The sequence below is a fragment of the Mauremys mutica genome, chromosome 3, assembly GCF_020497125.1.
Source record: "Mauremys mutica isolate MM-2020 ecotype Southern chromosome 3, ASM2049712v1, whole genome shotgun sequence".
Lineage (NCBI taxonomy): Eukaryota > Metazoa > Chordata > Testudines > Geoemydidae > Mauremys > Mauremys mutica.
Window position 1 is genome coordinate 70,972,141 of NC_059074.1, and position 16,067 is coordinate 70,988,207.

Consider the following 16,067-nt stretch of genomic DNA (forward strand, 5'->3'; position numbering starts at 1 on the left):
AATCTTGGCTCGATCATATTAGAAGAGATAAACAATTTTTTCCTATGGCCAAACAGTTGAATAGGTGAGCTGGCAAAGCCACACAACCTCCATGTCACAGTGAGTTGTTTCAGAGAGCCATTGTGGGTGTGGAGGACATGCTTTTGAATGATCCAGGAGACACTGATAACTCCTCCCATGTGCTGTACTTGGAATTTTGTGAGCTTTCAGGAGGGTTGTATAGGGATGTCCTCTAAGGCTGATGGGATACTCACCCTTCCGTGTAACAAGAGAATGTATCCATCCAAACCTTTCCCACTAAGTAAGCAGTTACAAATTTAACTAAACAGCCCTTACCATACAGGGACAGGCTGCTGGTCCGAACACACTCCAGTGAATGTCCCTTTAATGTGTAAATGACAAAGCATGATTCATGACATTTACAGACGGTTTTATTCGTTGTTTATCCATCTAGCTTATAGTGAAAAGAAACTGCCCCTTATCTCCTCCCCATTCCTCTTTCACAACATCACTGTAGAAACTGTCAAAAGCATCTCCTATATCTATGTGCTAAAATACAGATGCAAAAGTGGTCCCTCATACTCTAATTCTCATATAGGTAGGTCTTTGTGCTGTTACAATAGCTTGCACGCTATTTACAGGAGTGTCTTGAGTGACCTTGGATATTGGTCCTCATCAATATCTGCAGCACCCCCCAATTTAGCATCAGCTCTGAATTTTATTAACATGCTGTTTGTCTTCTTCCAGATCATTAATGAAGATGTTAAAGAGGATTGATGTTTTGTCCAATCTATAACTTTGGATTCAGAATGAACAGGTTCTTCTCTGTAATTTTTTTTATCAGAGATTACTTACAAGACAGCATCAGAAATGGGTGCTTAACAAAAACAGAGAAGGAAAAATGCGTTGGGTAAGAGCAACTGTGAATTTTTAATTGGTTAAAAAGTATAAAGAAATAGGAAAAACATATGGTTTTCCTCTTTGCATTTCTGTGAGCACAAAACCAAGACAAAAATAGATAGGCAACCATGCATAACAGGACAATTATTCTACCAAAGGGTTCTGTGACAGAGTATGTGATGTTACCAGAACCTGGAGATGGATAAGACAGCGTTGTTATACATGGTCGCTTAGTTATGTTATTTTTTTTTTTACAATATATGCATGTGAATAAGAAAAATGTCCTTCCCTGCTGTTATGGATTTCTGGCTGTGGCACTACTGTGATTTTCAAAAGTACTTCCCAATAATATGTGGAATTATACCTTAGAATTCTTTTTTCTTATGAAAGACAAAGTTTATAACCAATGTAGATTATTTAAAACAACATAGGCTAGTACAATAGTGAATCTATCCATATACCTTCCTTTCCACCTGTTTATAATCTAGGTACTTATCTTGTCCCCATCAAGTGTTAGGACAATTGTGGCCAGCCATTTAAAAAAAAAAAGTGGGGGATAGAGAATAAGACTGAGAATATATTATTGCCCTTATATAAATCCATGGTACGCCCACATCTCAAATACTGCGTACAGATGTGCTCTCCTCATCTCAAAAAAGATATACTGGCATTAGAAAAGGTTCAGAGAAGGGCAACTACAATGATTAGGGGTTTGGAACGGGTCCCATATGAGGAGAGATTAAAGAGGCTAGGACTTTTCAGCCTGGAAAAGAGGAGACTAAGGGGGGATATGATAGAGGTCTATAAAATCATGAGTGAAGTGGAGAAAGTGGATAAGAAAAAGTTATTTACTTATTCCTATAATACAAGAACGAGGGGCCACCAAATGAAATTAATAGGCAGCAGGTTTAAAACAAATACAAGGAAGTTCTTCATGCAGCACACAGTCAACTTGTGGAACTCCTTACCTGAGGAGGTTGTGAAGGCTAGGACTATAAGAGCGTTTAAAAGAGAACTCGATAAATTCATGGTGGTTAAGTACATTAGCCAGGATGAGTAAGGAATGGTGTCCCTAGACTCTGTTTGTCAGAGGGTGGAGATGGATGGCAGGAGAGAGATCACTTGATCATTGCCTGTTAGGTCCACTCCCTCTGGGGCACCTGGCATTGACCACTGTCGGTAGACAGGATACTGGGCTAGATGGACCTTTGGTCTGACCCGGTACGGCTGTTCTTATGTTCACATGAGCACTTACCACACACTTACTCCTCAGTTGGTGTAAATCAGCATAGTTCAGTAGAACTAAGAATTGAAGATCTGTCTCTATTTTTAATATAATGTTACCCACTGGTCTGACATCAGTGTATGTTATGGAAATTTCTTGACAGTCAAGTTTTGTTAATATAGGAATCTAAGACTACCCAAAGTGCTCATCATTGACCTTACTCTCTTTCCACTGAAGTCAATGGGAACTTTACCAGTGACTTCACTGAAAGCAAAGTTAGATCAATGCTGCTGAGTGCTTTTGAAAGTCCCTACCCTGATTTTTTTCCATCTACAGCACGTTTAAATTATATGTATTGATCCTTTCATGCATGTGATGCTTCACAAAGACTCTGAAAAGGAGTATCAACAGGAAAAAGACCACACCCAACCCATAAGCTTATTTAGGGCTAAATTCTGCCTATGCCTTAGACAGTTGTGGAACCATAGAGTGAGGGAACAAGAGGCCCCTTCTTTCTTTGTGTAGCCTGCAGAATTGTTCAGGAGCACAAAAACTGCTCCCTTGGGAATGGAGAGTGCTAGGATGTAGGCAGAACTATGGCTCTACCACTTAGAATCATATCAATTAAACATGAAAAAGCCTAGTTAGGTAATTTAAACCCATCTCCCTCCCTGTGCAAGATTATTCCTTATACTACTTTTCCTAGGGCTTTTTTTTTAGTTTAGAGTGGACGAAATAAAATTATAGCTGTTGTAAATTAGCAGAAACTTTTTTGTCAATCTATGAGAAACTACTCACTGTAAGCAGATTGTCCATATTGTTTTATCTCCTAGTATTTTGTATGGCTTGCATAAGACAACAATGAGGATGAGAAGAAAAGAATGGCAATTTAACTAGACTGATGGATTCTGGTGAGCAGCCCCATTCTTTGTTATAACAACTAACCTGTGATCCTTGAAATTCTGCTTTTTTGTTCCATTTCTGGTGTGACGCTTGATTGTAAAACTCTCTCTCCCTAGGGATAATCTATGAGAACCCCCATCTAACTGAAGCCTGATAAACCTGAAAGTTCAAGATAGGTTGATCAGTGTCAGCTGTTCTTTCCTCATTAACAGCAGAACTGGTTCTTGTAAGAAACTTCCTGTGTCATGAACTTCTTCAATGGTTCCAAAGCAATGTCATTTGACAGGCCTCACTCATGTTCCTTTTCTTACCCTAAAGGTCTCACTGACCTCACTTAAGACACTTGGACATTGTTCCCATCCACTAAGTAGTCCTCAACATTTTGGAAGCTATAGCATTTTTGTCTTGAATATCCCACTTGGATCCCGGCCCTACTCAGAGGTACTGGAACAATTTTTATAGTGGGGGTTCTGAGAGCTGTTGAATCAAACTGTAAACCATATATATAATGGAAACCACTTCAAACCAGGGGATGTGGCAGAACCCCCAACATCCCTGGTTCCAGCACCTATGCCGCCCTTCCCTCCCCGTAATGCCTTGATATGAAAATGCTGCTACTATGACAATGCATTGCTGATTAGACAAGTCACTGTCTTCACTGAAGGTCTCTCAGTTGCCCAGTTACAATTAATTTTCATCTGTAAAAATGAGATTTCTCTGTCTAGATTCCCATTTACAGGGGAAATTAGCACTCTTTGCTGCTACTTAATACTTTTTAGAAACAGAAAAAGATGATCATGTCTTCTGTTTTATTTTCAATGGATTATTTTTATTTTTTTCATTTTTTGGCTGGTATGGTTTTCATTTTGCTGAAGTTTGTTACTGAAGGGCTGCCTTCTGTGTGCTTACTGAATGTGGCAACAAGGACTATGGAATGGCAGGTTAATAGGAATAGTGAGGCTTCTCAGTGGCTTGCTATTTATCATCACAATTGTTGGACTAAGTTAGAATGTGGAGCATGCTGGATCAAAGCATGCAAACGTATCTTGGGATCACTTATCACTTAATAAGTTTTGCCATTCATCTTTTCTCTATTTTCAAATTTCAGGAAACAGATCTTGTGATAAACTTTAAAGGCTTGGTCCTGAGCCCACTGACGTCAAGGGCAAAGCTACCATTTACTTCAATGGAGCAGGATCATGCATTAAGTGAGATGTGCCAAAGCCAGAACATTTTATCCAGAGTTACCCTCCAGTGGTTAGATATTGATAGAAGTTTGGCGGTGTGTGTGCATTTCCCCTGTGTCCGCCCCAGGCCTGTGCAGACAGCTGGCATGGCAGACTCTGAGCAAACCTCCCAATGACCACAAGACCCGTTAAGGGATGAAGGCACCGAGCCAAGTTTATTGTTGACGAAGCACGGTATTATAGTATCCTGCAGACTCTACTGGACCACTAATATATGTATGCCTATAACAATGGACCAACTCAGTGAATGGCAGGACTTTCCATTCCTACCTATGCTAGATAAAGATACTCCCTCTGAGATACATTTTTATACCCCGATACAAACAAGTCAGTACTGCCCTCTGACATGGCCAGTTATTACCCATTACCTTGTACATGTTGGTTCAATTAAAACATTTCTATTAAGAACTGTTATTCTGACCATACCTTTTAGGAGGGATCAGGGTATTCCTCTTATAATTGGGGAATGTTTTTGTACCATTTTTGATTTTGTGATGTTTTGGGACCACTTGATATCGGGATGTGTTTGCGTGAGTACTCTGTGACTAGCACTTCTTAGGAGTGTGTATTTTTGCAATTTCAGCCCTGTTCTAGCCAGATTTTGTGAGCAGGTCTTGACTCATACCAGGCCTCTGATACAAGAGCTTGTGTCTTAGACTCTCTTCCCACTACATTCCCCTGCTTTTTTTCTTTTTATAGGGGTGATATTCACCCATTGTCCTGGAAAAGCATAATGCATGGACTGAAGCTGGCCCAGCTGGCTAAACACTGTTATGTGGCTGCTAGCATGGGCGCCAACTTATATGGGCTCTTGGAGCTAAAGCCCCAGGAATATTCATAATCAGGGGCTCTGCTCCACCAATATTTGGAAATATTAGATTTTTCCCCCTCCCCGGAGTTTCCCTGCTTGAATGTAAAGAGAGCACACAGCATGTCTCTCTCTCTCTCTCCTTTGCTGCTGCTGCCGGTAGCCTAAGGGCTGCAGCATTAACATAAGAGGAATGTGCTAAGCATTAACATAAGAGGAATGTGCTAACGATTGCTGAAGCACTCAGGAGGGGGAAGGGAGTGGAGGGGGCCTCCCCTCCCCTCCCCTCCCGCCCTTACCTGGAGGAGACACAAACGGGCCAGGAGACAGACATCATTCACCTTAGCAGCAGTTGGGACTTCCGTGAGTGTTTGACCCTATGATTTTTTATTATGTTTGAGTGTTTGACCCTATGATTCCCCCCCTGCCCCAGCCCCAGTCCCAGCCCCCCAGTGAGGCACAGCAGGCTGCACAGGGGAGGCAGGAAGCCACATGTGAAGGCAATGCCCCCTCCCCCAGCACCCACCAACCCACCCGCCACAGGAGGGATGGGAGAGGGAGACTTCCTAGACCTGAGCAGCTGGGGCTTGGGTGAATTTTATGACACCCTGCTCCCCCACCCCATAGCCAGCCACCACCCTGCCTACCCCACTTCTGCCCCATGCTGGGCAAGGGGCAGCCCCATCCCCCATCCACAGTGAAGTTATGGTGAGGGGCAACATGGAAGGCCACCTGTGCCCCCCCCCCAGTACCCATCATAGGGGAGGGGAGTGAGCTTTCTGGACCTGAGAGGGGCTCTAGGAGCATGTGCAGAGTGTGTGTGCCATGGGGGGCAGGAGGGGACCCTCCCCTGGAGCTTGCTGCTGCCAGTGGTGGTGATGGGGAGTCCTCTCTGGCCCTAGCCCTGGGGCAGCCTGTCTGCACCCCAAGTTCCTCATCCTCAGCCCTGCCTCACTCCAAAGCCTGCACCCCCAGCACCGAGCACGCTCCTGCACTGTGAACCCCTTATCCCCAGCCCCACCCCAGAACCCTCACCTGAGGGGAAAAACATGCAACTTAAATTTGGTGGTCAGTTTGGAGTATCATTGTATTTAGCACAATATTTGATTATTTTACACCCTTCAAAGTATGTAACTGGTCGTATACAGGTGTTTTCTCTGAATACTGTCTGTGTGCCTCAGTTTCCCCAATGCATTTCTTAAGGCTCTAGATGGTGGGATAAGGGGGTGTGATTGTTGTAAAGCCCTAGAGGGCCAGTGTGATGCTGTCTGCACAGAGAATGGCTGACACCCTGTCTCCAGGCAACTGATGGCCTGGGCCACTCTCCTGCAAGGTGCCAACTGAAGGTGTTGGAGAACAAAGAGATCAGGTGGCCTCCTAATGCTTGGAAAAGAGACAAAGGCCAGAGGAGGGAGTGTCAGTGCCTGTGCAGACTTCCGGGAAGCGCATGGTGTGGAAGGGGATGCTGGGATGCTTTGGAACAACTCCATACAAAGCCAGTCAGGACTCTGGGGGAGCCTCCTCTCTGAGCATACTGTCTCCAGGGCAAGAAGCTTACACCTTCCTGGGTCTGACCTCGGAGCATTCAGCATGCCCTTCCACGCTGTGCACTTTCCGCAGCGAGTCTGCCCAGGCAGGTCCTGGGGCAACCAGAGGTCCCTGCACCCCAACTCCGCAGTCAGATGTGACTCTCAGCCAGGCAGTAAAACAGAAGGTTTATTAGATGACAGGGATACAGTCTAAAACAGAGCTTGTAAGTACAGAAAACAGGACCCCTCAGTCAGGTCCATCTTGGGGGGTGGGGAGCCCAGACCCAAGTTCTGGGCCGCTCCCGATTTCCCAAGCCAGCTCCAAACTGACACTCCCTCATCTGGCCTTTGTGTCTCTTCCGGACAAGGAGGCCACCTGATCTCTTTGTCCCCAACACCGTCAGTTGGCACTTTGCAGGGGAAACTGAGGCACCCACACAGTATTCAGAGAAAACATTAAGAACATTCCCACTTTGTCACAACAGGTGCAACAAAATTTAATACCGTATATTAGGTATTAATAGGCAAGTGCTGCTTCTGACTTTCCACTTTTAATTGACCCTTGTAATCTTGTGATGCTGACACATTGTAGCTTCATTTTATATCAGCTTACAGGGTGAGAGCGGGGGGTGGGGGGAGACACCACCATTTTGGGCCCCAGCAAAAATTATATGAACCTGCCGCCTATGGCTGCTAGAGCTGTTTGGGAATTCTTTGATTAAACTTTTTTTTCTTGGAAAATGTTGATTTGTCAAAACTGAAACTTTTTGCAAAAAAGGGTCTGGTTTTGACAATTTTTTTGACAAAAAAATATGTCAAAAAGTTTCAAACTTCAAAGAAACACTTTTTTATTGCTTGTGTATATGTTAATTTATATTGTGCTGACCACAGCTTTCAAAGTGAAGCATTTAGTTTAGAATATGTCATTCACCAAACAGAATGATGAAGTCACTAGTAGAGTAGATAAAACACTTGCACAGAGCCACTTGGTTTACAATAGTTTACTTGTTTTTGAGCCTGAGGGCTTGGCTACACTTACGGTTTGCAGCGCTGGTAGTTTGCAGCGCTGGTCATCCAGCTGTGTAGGAGCAGCGCTGGTGTGTGGCCACACTCACAGCTACCAGCGCTGGTGTGTGGCCACATTTGCAGCATTTCCAGCGCTGTTGGGAGTGATGCATTATGGGCAGCTATCCCAGCATTCAAGTGGCCGCAACGTGCTTTTCAAAAGAGGGGGGTGGAGTGGGGTCTAGTGTGACAGGGAGCGGGGGGAGAGAGAGAGTGGATTTTTGGAGCCAACACTGTGTGTTAGCTTCCTGACTTGAAAAATCAGAACATTTTTCCGACCCCTTAGTCTTAACTCTTAATTGCAAACAGCCTGCAGGCAACAGGACTCCCCACTGTTTCCCTGCCTGCCTCTATTTGATTGTTTACAGCCAGGTACAGATGATCACAGCAAACAGGAGCTTTGGGTATGGCTACACTGGCGATTTGCAGCGCTGGAAAGCCTCTACCAGCGCTGCAATTAGTAAGTGGCCACACCTGCAGGGCACTTCCAGCGCTGCAACTCCCTGGCTGCAGCGCTGGCCGTATACCTCACTCGGCATGGGGAATAAGGATTCCAGCGCTGGTGCTGCAGCGCTGGTCATCAAGTGTGGCCACACACCAGCGCTGTGATTGGCCTCCAGGGTATAAGGTGTATCCCAGAATGCTTTTATAAATTACTCTCTTTGTTTTGTTATGCAACCTCTCTTTGTTTTGTTGTGAACGAGCTCCGATCGGAGCTCCTGTTTGCTGTGATCATCTGTACCTGGCTGTAAACAATCAAATGAGAGGCAGGGAGAGTGAATGAAACAGAACCGATCGGAGCTCCGAACAGAGCTCCTGTTTGCTGTGATCATCTGTACCTGGCTGTAAACAATCAAATGAGAGGCAGGGAGAGTGAATGAAACAGAACCGATCGGAGCTCCGAACAGAGCTCCTGTTTGCTGTGATCATCTGTACCTGGCTGTAAACAATCAAATGAGAGGCAGGGAGAGTGAATGAAACAGAACCGATCGGAGCTCCGTTGAACTGCTAATCTAAAACAAACACTGATCACAGCAAACACCACAGGGAGTGAGTGAAACGGGGGGGAGTCCGTGTTGGAGGGAGGCTGTATGCAATTAAGAGTTAAGACTAAGGGCTCATGAACATTTTGTGATTTTTCCAATCCAGGAAGCTAACACACAACAGTGTTGGCTCCAAAAATCCACTCTATCTTCCCCGCTCCCTGTCACAGTACACCACCCTCCACCCCCCTCTTTTGAAAAGCACGTTGTTGCACTTGAATGCTGGGATAGCTGCCCATAATGCAGCACTCCCAACAGCACTGCTAATACTGCAAATGTGGCCACACACCAGCGCTGGTAGCTGTGAGTGTGGCCACACACCAGCGCTGCTCCTACACAGCTGGATGACCAGCGCTGCAAACTACCAGCGCTGCAAACCGTAAGTGTAGCCATACCCTCCGTTTGTTTTTTAGATAGCAGCAGCGGCAACGGAGGAGCTCCACAGAGCTCGTTCACAACAGGGAGGAGGATCTCATTTGATTGTTCACAGATTGATCACAGCAAACAGGAGCTGATAAACAGCTCCGGTAGAAACGGAGCTCCGGAGGTTCACAACAAAACAAAGAGAGGCTGCATAACAAAACAAAGGGAGTAATTTAGTTAAAAGCATTCTGGGATATCTCCTTATTCCCTGGAGGCCAATAAAAGCGCTGGTGTGTGTCCACACTTGATGAGCAGCGCTGGATCACCAGCGCTGCAATCGCTACACCCCAACCCGGCCAGGTGTACAGCCAGCGCTGCAGCCAGGGAGTTGCAGCGCTGGATGTGCCTTGCAGGTGTGGACGGTTACTAATTGCAGCGCTGGAAAGCCTCTACCAGCGCTGCAACTTGCAAGTGTAGCCAAGCCCTGAATGAAATGATATCATCCTTATTTATCAGAACGTTTGGGAGAAAATGAAAGATTTGATAATTACTTTGACCACCATGCTTACTTTAAATAGATTGTATACATTTTGTGCTAAATAAAATAGATGAAACTAGTATAAGTTAGTTGCAATTCTCTCTGTAGATTCCTCTAGACGTTGGAGTCTCCACCTCATTATCTGGCATTAATGAATTCATGACACAAGGTTCAGTTAAGGGGAACAGTGAAGAAATAACTGCACAAACTAAAACACTGATGAAATAATCTTCTGAAGAAAAAGGTTACATGATTCACCATATCACTAAAGAGACAGGAATAATTAGTTATATGGATCATAGCTCCTGCTGAGAAATATCAGAATATCAAGCACATGCACACACATCTCTGCAGTGAGCAGAATTGGGAGATTTCCCAGCACCTGATTAAATAGTAGGGTGACAAAATACTTTGGAATATCCAGAACAGGTAAATTAGAAGAGACTATATGCAAAACAATGTGGGAACATGTGTAAAATTTTGAAGGCAAATATATTCTCTTTCTTCTTTCACCACCCACTGAACTATTAGACTAGTGTGAAGGTGGGAATGATGCCACCCTCAATTTCAGAGGCTAGGTGGATGAGGGAACATCTTGCATGGAACTCAAAAGTTTCTCTCTCTCTCATCAACAGAAGTTGGTCCAGTAAAAGTTATCATCTCACCCACCTTGTCTCACTAATATCCTGACACCAACATGGCTGCAAGAACACTGCCTACCCTAAATTTCAGTCATGCTCAGTGAATAATATGCATTAGGAGTATGGTCTTCTATTTTATAGGCATTAGCAATGCAAGTGGCCCCATTAAGGCTTCATTAGTCTCGTGTGGTTTCAACAGTTTGTTTAAAATATTTCTTTGCAATTTCCTCTCACAAACATCCGACACCGTTAGACACCGGATCCGAAAGGAAGATGGCATATCCAGCCAAACACAATAGAAATCCCAGCCTAAGTTTAGGAGAGATGGTTGATTTTAACTAAACGTCTCATCAAGGATGCTATTACATTTCACAGAAAACAATCAGCTTTCCTTTGTAAGCAAGTGAGAAAGTAAATGGATCACATTTTTACAATAGCCATATAATCATTGCAGCAGAAAGTAGCCATTTCATTATCACACATGAGCCTTTTGAAAAACCAGTAAATGGCTCATTATCAAGTTATGTAGCACTTACGTGGGTTTGCATGAGACTAGACAAATGCTTCAAACATTAGCAGAGGCCATACTTTTCTTATTCATTAAATTCCTCTTCACCTATGCTCTAATGGTAAGCCCTCATCCCTGTGCATAGACCAAAAAGATAGTCTGCCAAATAAAATTTAATTTTAACCTCTTTCCTTCCAGGCTCCATCCATGTCCATTATTTTCATGGCATAGGAAATAGAGAAGAGAAAACATCTGTTCAGAGGGTGGTGGAAGGATTGCTTAAGCATTATAAATTATGCATTCACAGACCCTCAAGTGGCTAAACAACATTTGCATATATTTATTTTGTATTTGCTCAAACAAAGGGTGTGTGCTTGTGCAGGGAGAGGGGGTATGGTGGAGGGTGTTGTGAAATGTTTCAGAATAAGGCAACCTTAGTATGTACTTGCTTTATTTTGTACACAGGATTGCAATCCAGCTACTTTACTTCAGCTAAAAGATAATGAAGGTTGGCTACAGAATGCTTACAATGGTAATTTTCCCACCAAGTGTTTGTTTTCATAATAGCCCATGATGAACTGTGGAGCAATGAGGAAAGGTCAGTAGGAAGGAAAGTTCATGATGAAGCAGAGAATTAATCAGGTTTATCAAAACTCTATGCAGTATATTTCCCTTGAGTTGCTGCTTCTTCCTTTCTGGTTTGGAATAACAGCGTGGCAACATTTCGTATTTAAAAGAAAACACAAAAAGAACCCAGAATTTATGATACATTCATATGCTTCAATTTGATGCACCTTGCAGGGAAAATTCACCCCTTCATTTCCTCATGAGCCATATTCTCATAGCTCTGTATCACTTATTTTATACAGTGGCCACCATCAGAAAGTTACCTTTTGCCCACAGCTAGCACGGTATTCCTCTGTACTTAAAATGTGGGAAATTGGCAGCTCAGATACCACAGAGTGGTTTCTTTGGGTAAATGGTAGTGACTCTGGCCTGATTTAATTCGAGAGCACCTTGTATCTTTTTCTTTCTAATTTATATTCAGCTCTTGTACGCAGTTTGTTTAGAAGCACTACATAATTTAGTGTAGGTAAGAAGACGCCATACTGGGTTTATACAGGCTAAAGCTCTCACTGGTGCGTGGCTTTTTTTACAGGAGAAAAGAAAGAGTAGGGAAGATAAGATGGGTAGATAGAGACGATAAGATGGGTAGATAGTCATGTACTTTCAGCCATTCATTTCATCTCTCTCATCGTAAATATGTTGTTTTCCTCATGACATCTGCAAACTGGCATTACCACTTGATGGCAAGTGAGCCGACATCTCTAAAAATAAAACACTTTTACAAATTGTTTAGCAATGACTGCGTGCAGCCATCAGGCAAAGGCAATGACGAGGATGACAGGATTTCAATATGGAATGTGCGAGTCTTAAAATAATCTGTGGATTGACTAGAAAGAAAGGCTTGATTAAATTTTTTTGATAGCCTCTGAGGCAAAAAAAGAACCAGAAGCCTGTATATCTATATTTATTACTGGAAGCCTCTGTTCATTTTCTCTGGCTACTGTAATAGAGGGGGAATGTTGGCTCCTCTTGGGACCTGAAAGCCTCAGCCTGGAATATACTGTCATTGTTCTGCTCTTCAGTGTGTATCTCTGTTTTTAAGGGAGAATGGGTAAAATGAGCTCAACCTTTGCCCAACTGTAAAAATGAGACTTACAAACTATTTTTTTCTTCCTTTGCTGGAACTAGAAGTGCTGAAATACTGCAAGAGAGGCAATTCTCTTAATACTTCTGAAGTACTGACCCAGCAATCCCATGAGAGCCTCTGTTCACGAGGTGTGGTGTCTGATTCCAGAACAAAGAGAACTGAGTACATTCAGGTAAGTGTCTACATTTTTAGCATTCATATCTAAATTAAAGCAAACTCGTTGAGGTTCACCCATCACGAATTCTCAGCACACCTCATGTAACAGGGTATCACATGCTGTGCTCTGTAATGTCTGAGAGTAGTGCATTTTGTTATTTCATTTCCATGTCCAGCAACTTGATTCCAAAGATGGACAAAAAATGGAGCCTCAAATCTGAACCTATTTAAAATCTTGGCTGGGGATGGGATGACTGACGCTTCCTGGGGGTACCCAGGGCTGTGAGGCATCTCCCTACCGTCTGCCTTTAGTGTGAGGAAGTGCCTGCCAGAGGTCAGTTCCGCAACTCCACCGACACAAGCACTCCCCTCTAGGCTTCACAGGCCCCACTTTCTCTTTACAGGTTAATGATAGGAACACACCAAGCCTGGAGTCCTCAGAATGTCCTCCTGAAGTGCCCAGCCCCGGAACCACTGGACACTCACAGAATCCCAGATGCTCTGCTCTCAAAGGAGCAGTGCTCCCTAGATGACCAGTTATGCTGTAGGGCACAGCTCCACCTAACACACAATACTTAGATACATTCATAGTAAACAGAAGAAATTTGTTTAACAGAGAGCAGAGATTCAAGTGGTAGCAAGTAGAAGTACTTGAAACAAAAGCTCACCTATAAATTAAAATTATAACATGCAGTCTAGAACCTAGACTTACTTAGCTAGACACCCCTTGTCTAATAATCTTTAGCTCACTCCAAAGTCTCTCCAGAATTCTTCAGCCAAGCCTGGCTATGATCCTTTTTCCATGGGGAAAAAAAAACATGCTGTAAACTTGCTTCTTAGGTGAAAGATTTAGAGTCCCTTTACCTGTGGTCACAGTCCAGAAATCCATTTTCTTCACTTTTAAACAGGACTCCTTCCTGCTGGTTTACCTTTCCCTGTAAATTCCCTCCCATAAAGATTTTACCATCTTTTCATTAACATTGGGTTCAGACTGTAAATGTGTATCCATTATGAATCATACAATATTCAGTTTATATATAGCCAGATAGTCAGATAAACATCTCTTGTCTGAAACCCCTCTCCCCGCTAGTTTATCCCCTTCTGGTGAGCAGCCCTAATTCACAGACCCGAAGAACATATTTTTCAGTATATATCTAACATACATATTACCTATACATACATTTCACAATGATTAGGATGACCCAGGCTTTCAGTGTGTGACACAGGCTTTCAGTAGAAACCTTGCATTACAACCTTTGGCCAGCTAGTATGAAGATACCAGACTCAGGAGATCCCTATAACCTTCATGCACCCTTGTGTCCTCTGCCAGTTGGCAGCAAGAGGTCACAGAGATAGAGAGATGGAAAATGAGATCTGAATCCCTAGATCTGAACCTGAGCCCATGCTTTCCAGATACAGAGCTGGAGCAGGGTCTATTTCAGAGTTGCAGTGTGGATTAGGGTGGCCGCCTGAGATACAGAAAAACAGGCCATGGCCCCCCTCCCTCTATCCTGACCCTCCTCTTCCTCTCTCAGGAGCCCTCATCCCTCCACTTGCAGCCTCAATCGCCTCAGACACCCTCATGCAGGAAGTGGTGTGGGTGAGGGGCTGGGGGAGGCTCAAGGCCTCTTTACACTTATCTTTCCCACCCTGCACTGTGCTCTCTGGCTCAGGAAGAAGGTGGCTCTGGACCTGTCAAGCATCCAGCAGGGAAGGTGGCCCCACAATAACCACCTCACCTGTCCCCTTCTTCCTACTGGGATGGTGGCTAGAAAGTTTGGATTACCCTGCAGCATGCTGGGAAGGAGGTGAATATAGCCAAGTCTTCCAAGGAAGGCCCAGCTCTTAAAGGATCAGGACCCATGACAAGTCTCTGCTGAGCATTTCCTCTACTCCCCCTTCACCCTCAGGGTGGGGGGCCAGGGAGAGGACAAACAACCTCCCCCTTCCCCACCACTGGCACATTACAAATTTTAACTAGCAAGGCCATCTGGGTTGGTTCAAAACCCTAGTTTTGACATGTGAAAATCTTGTGAGAATGGTTGCTCTTACAAGAGTTTGTCATTGGGGGCCAAAATCTCATGAGAAAACTTGCAAGATTTCAACACCATCAGAATTCATTCTCAAACCAAAACCTTGTCCTGATTCAGCCTGGTGGTGCATTTCACTGTAAAATGTTTTGTCTTTCTTTTTATGTATTGAAATTTTAAAACTGTAAAGACTATCTGTAGAGACAGGCAACCGTTTTGTTTTCAATACAGTGCAGACTGTCAGAGAAGACTTGTTTTCTCGGTCTTGGATGCTTCACTATTTATTTTTTCTTGTTTTCTTAGTCTCAAAGTAAAAACAAACAAACAAAAAAAACCCCATTCTGACCAAAAATGTTTGTTCTTTCCAAAATAAGAAGAATCCAAGAGATTTTTAAAGAGATTTTTAATTTTTTACAAAAATTGGAAAATTTATTCAAGAACAGTTTCACAAAAAATGTGTCACATTTTCCAGCCACATCTGTTGTAAAGATAACAGAGTTCAGAAAAAAACAAAAGCTCTCCTACCCAAAAAAAGCAAAACAAAAAAAAAACAACCAAAAAACAAAACCAAACAAACAACCCAGCAGTGACATATCCTCTGTGATAAAAGATAAAATAGCTACTTAAAGAAATAGATTATGAACCTGTTACAGTTAATGAAAAAAAGAAAATATGTACAAAAACAAAATATTTGCTTAGAGCCACTGCACCCAGCCTCAGCCTAATTTGGGTCCAGACCTGGATATTAAAAAAACCCCAACCAACAGATTTTCCATCCTTCAAAAATGTAGAGATTTCATTTTTTTGGTTACAAATTTGGATGAAAAGGCAACATTCTGAATGTTGTTAAATGAAATTCTGAATATGTTTGTTTGAAACAGTTGAAACGTTTCATTTTGAATTTGATCATTCACAAAACTAAATAAATATAATGTAAATTTTTTTGGGGGGGAAAAACAAAAACAAACAAACAAGAAACAACCCAGGTGGGCTGAAGTGGAGCCACAAGCCTGAAAGCCCTGGCTGAGCTGGGAGCCTCAGAGCTTGAGAAGTGGCACTCCCAGGGCTTTCAGGCTCCTGGCTGCCCATCAGTCTTCCAGACAGGCTGTTAAGGACCCAGAGCTTCCTGAGCTTTCAGGCTAGCTAGCAGCCTATCCGGTAGGCTGCCTTAGAGCTGGGGAGACCATGGAAGCTGAGGACTGAAACTGAGATAATTCTTATCAGTTTCACTGCTGCCCAGGACTAAATAGCATCAGGGTCCAGAAACTGATCAGACTTGTAAATTTGACTAGAGTCTGGTCAGTTTCACAGCTGCTATTCAATTGTGGGCAGCAGTGAAACTAACAAGAATGATGTTAATTTTAGTAAGCAGCTTCCAGGGCTTCCAGGTCCCCTGC

General features: G+C 43.4%; 1 long non-coding RNA gene across 3 annotated transcripts in view; it reads left to right on the plus strand.

Moving 5' to 3' along the window:
• The first annotated feature begins 753 nt into the window (after nucleotides 1-753).
• Nucleotides 754-16,067, plus strand: part of LOC123367237 — a 42,805-nt gene continuing 27,491 nt past the window's right edge. For 2 of the 3 annotated variants that reach the window (XR_006578371.1, XR_006578370.1), the window contains exons 1-4: nucleotides 754-910; nucleotides 2,959-3,036; nucleotides 11,236-11,302; nucleotides 12,526-12,656. This is a non-coding gene — a long non-coding RNA (uncharacterized LOC123367237). Of the gene's footprint in view, nucleotides 911-2,958; nucleotides 3,037-11,235; nucleotides 11,303-12,525; nucleotides 12,657-13,044; nucleotides 14,333-16,067 lie in introns of those variants that run through there. The other variant, XR_006578372.1, reaches the window with a different exon arrangement.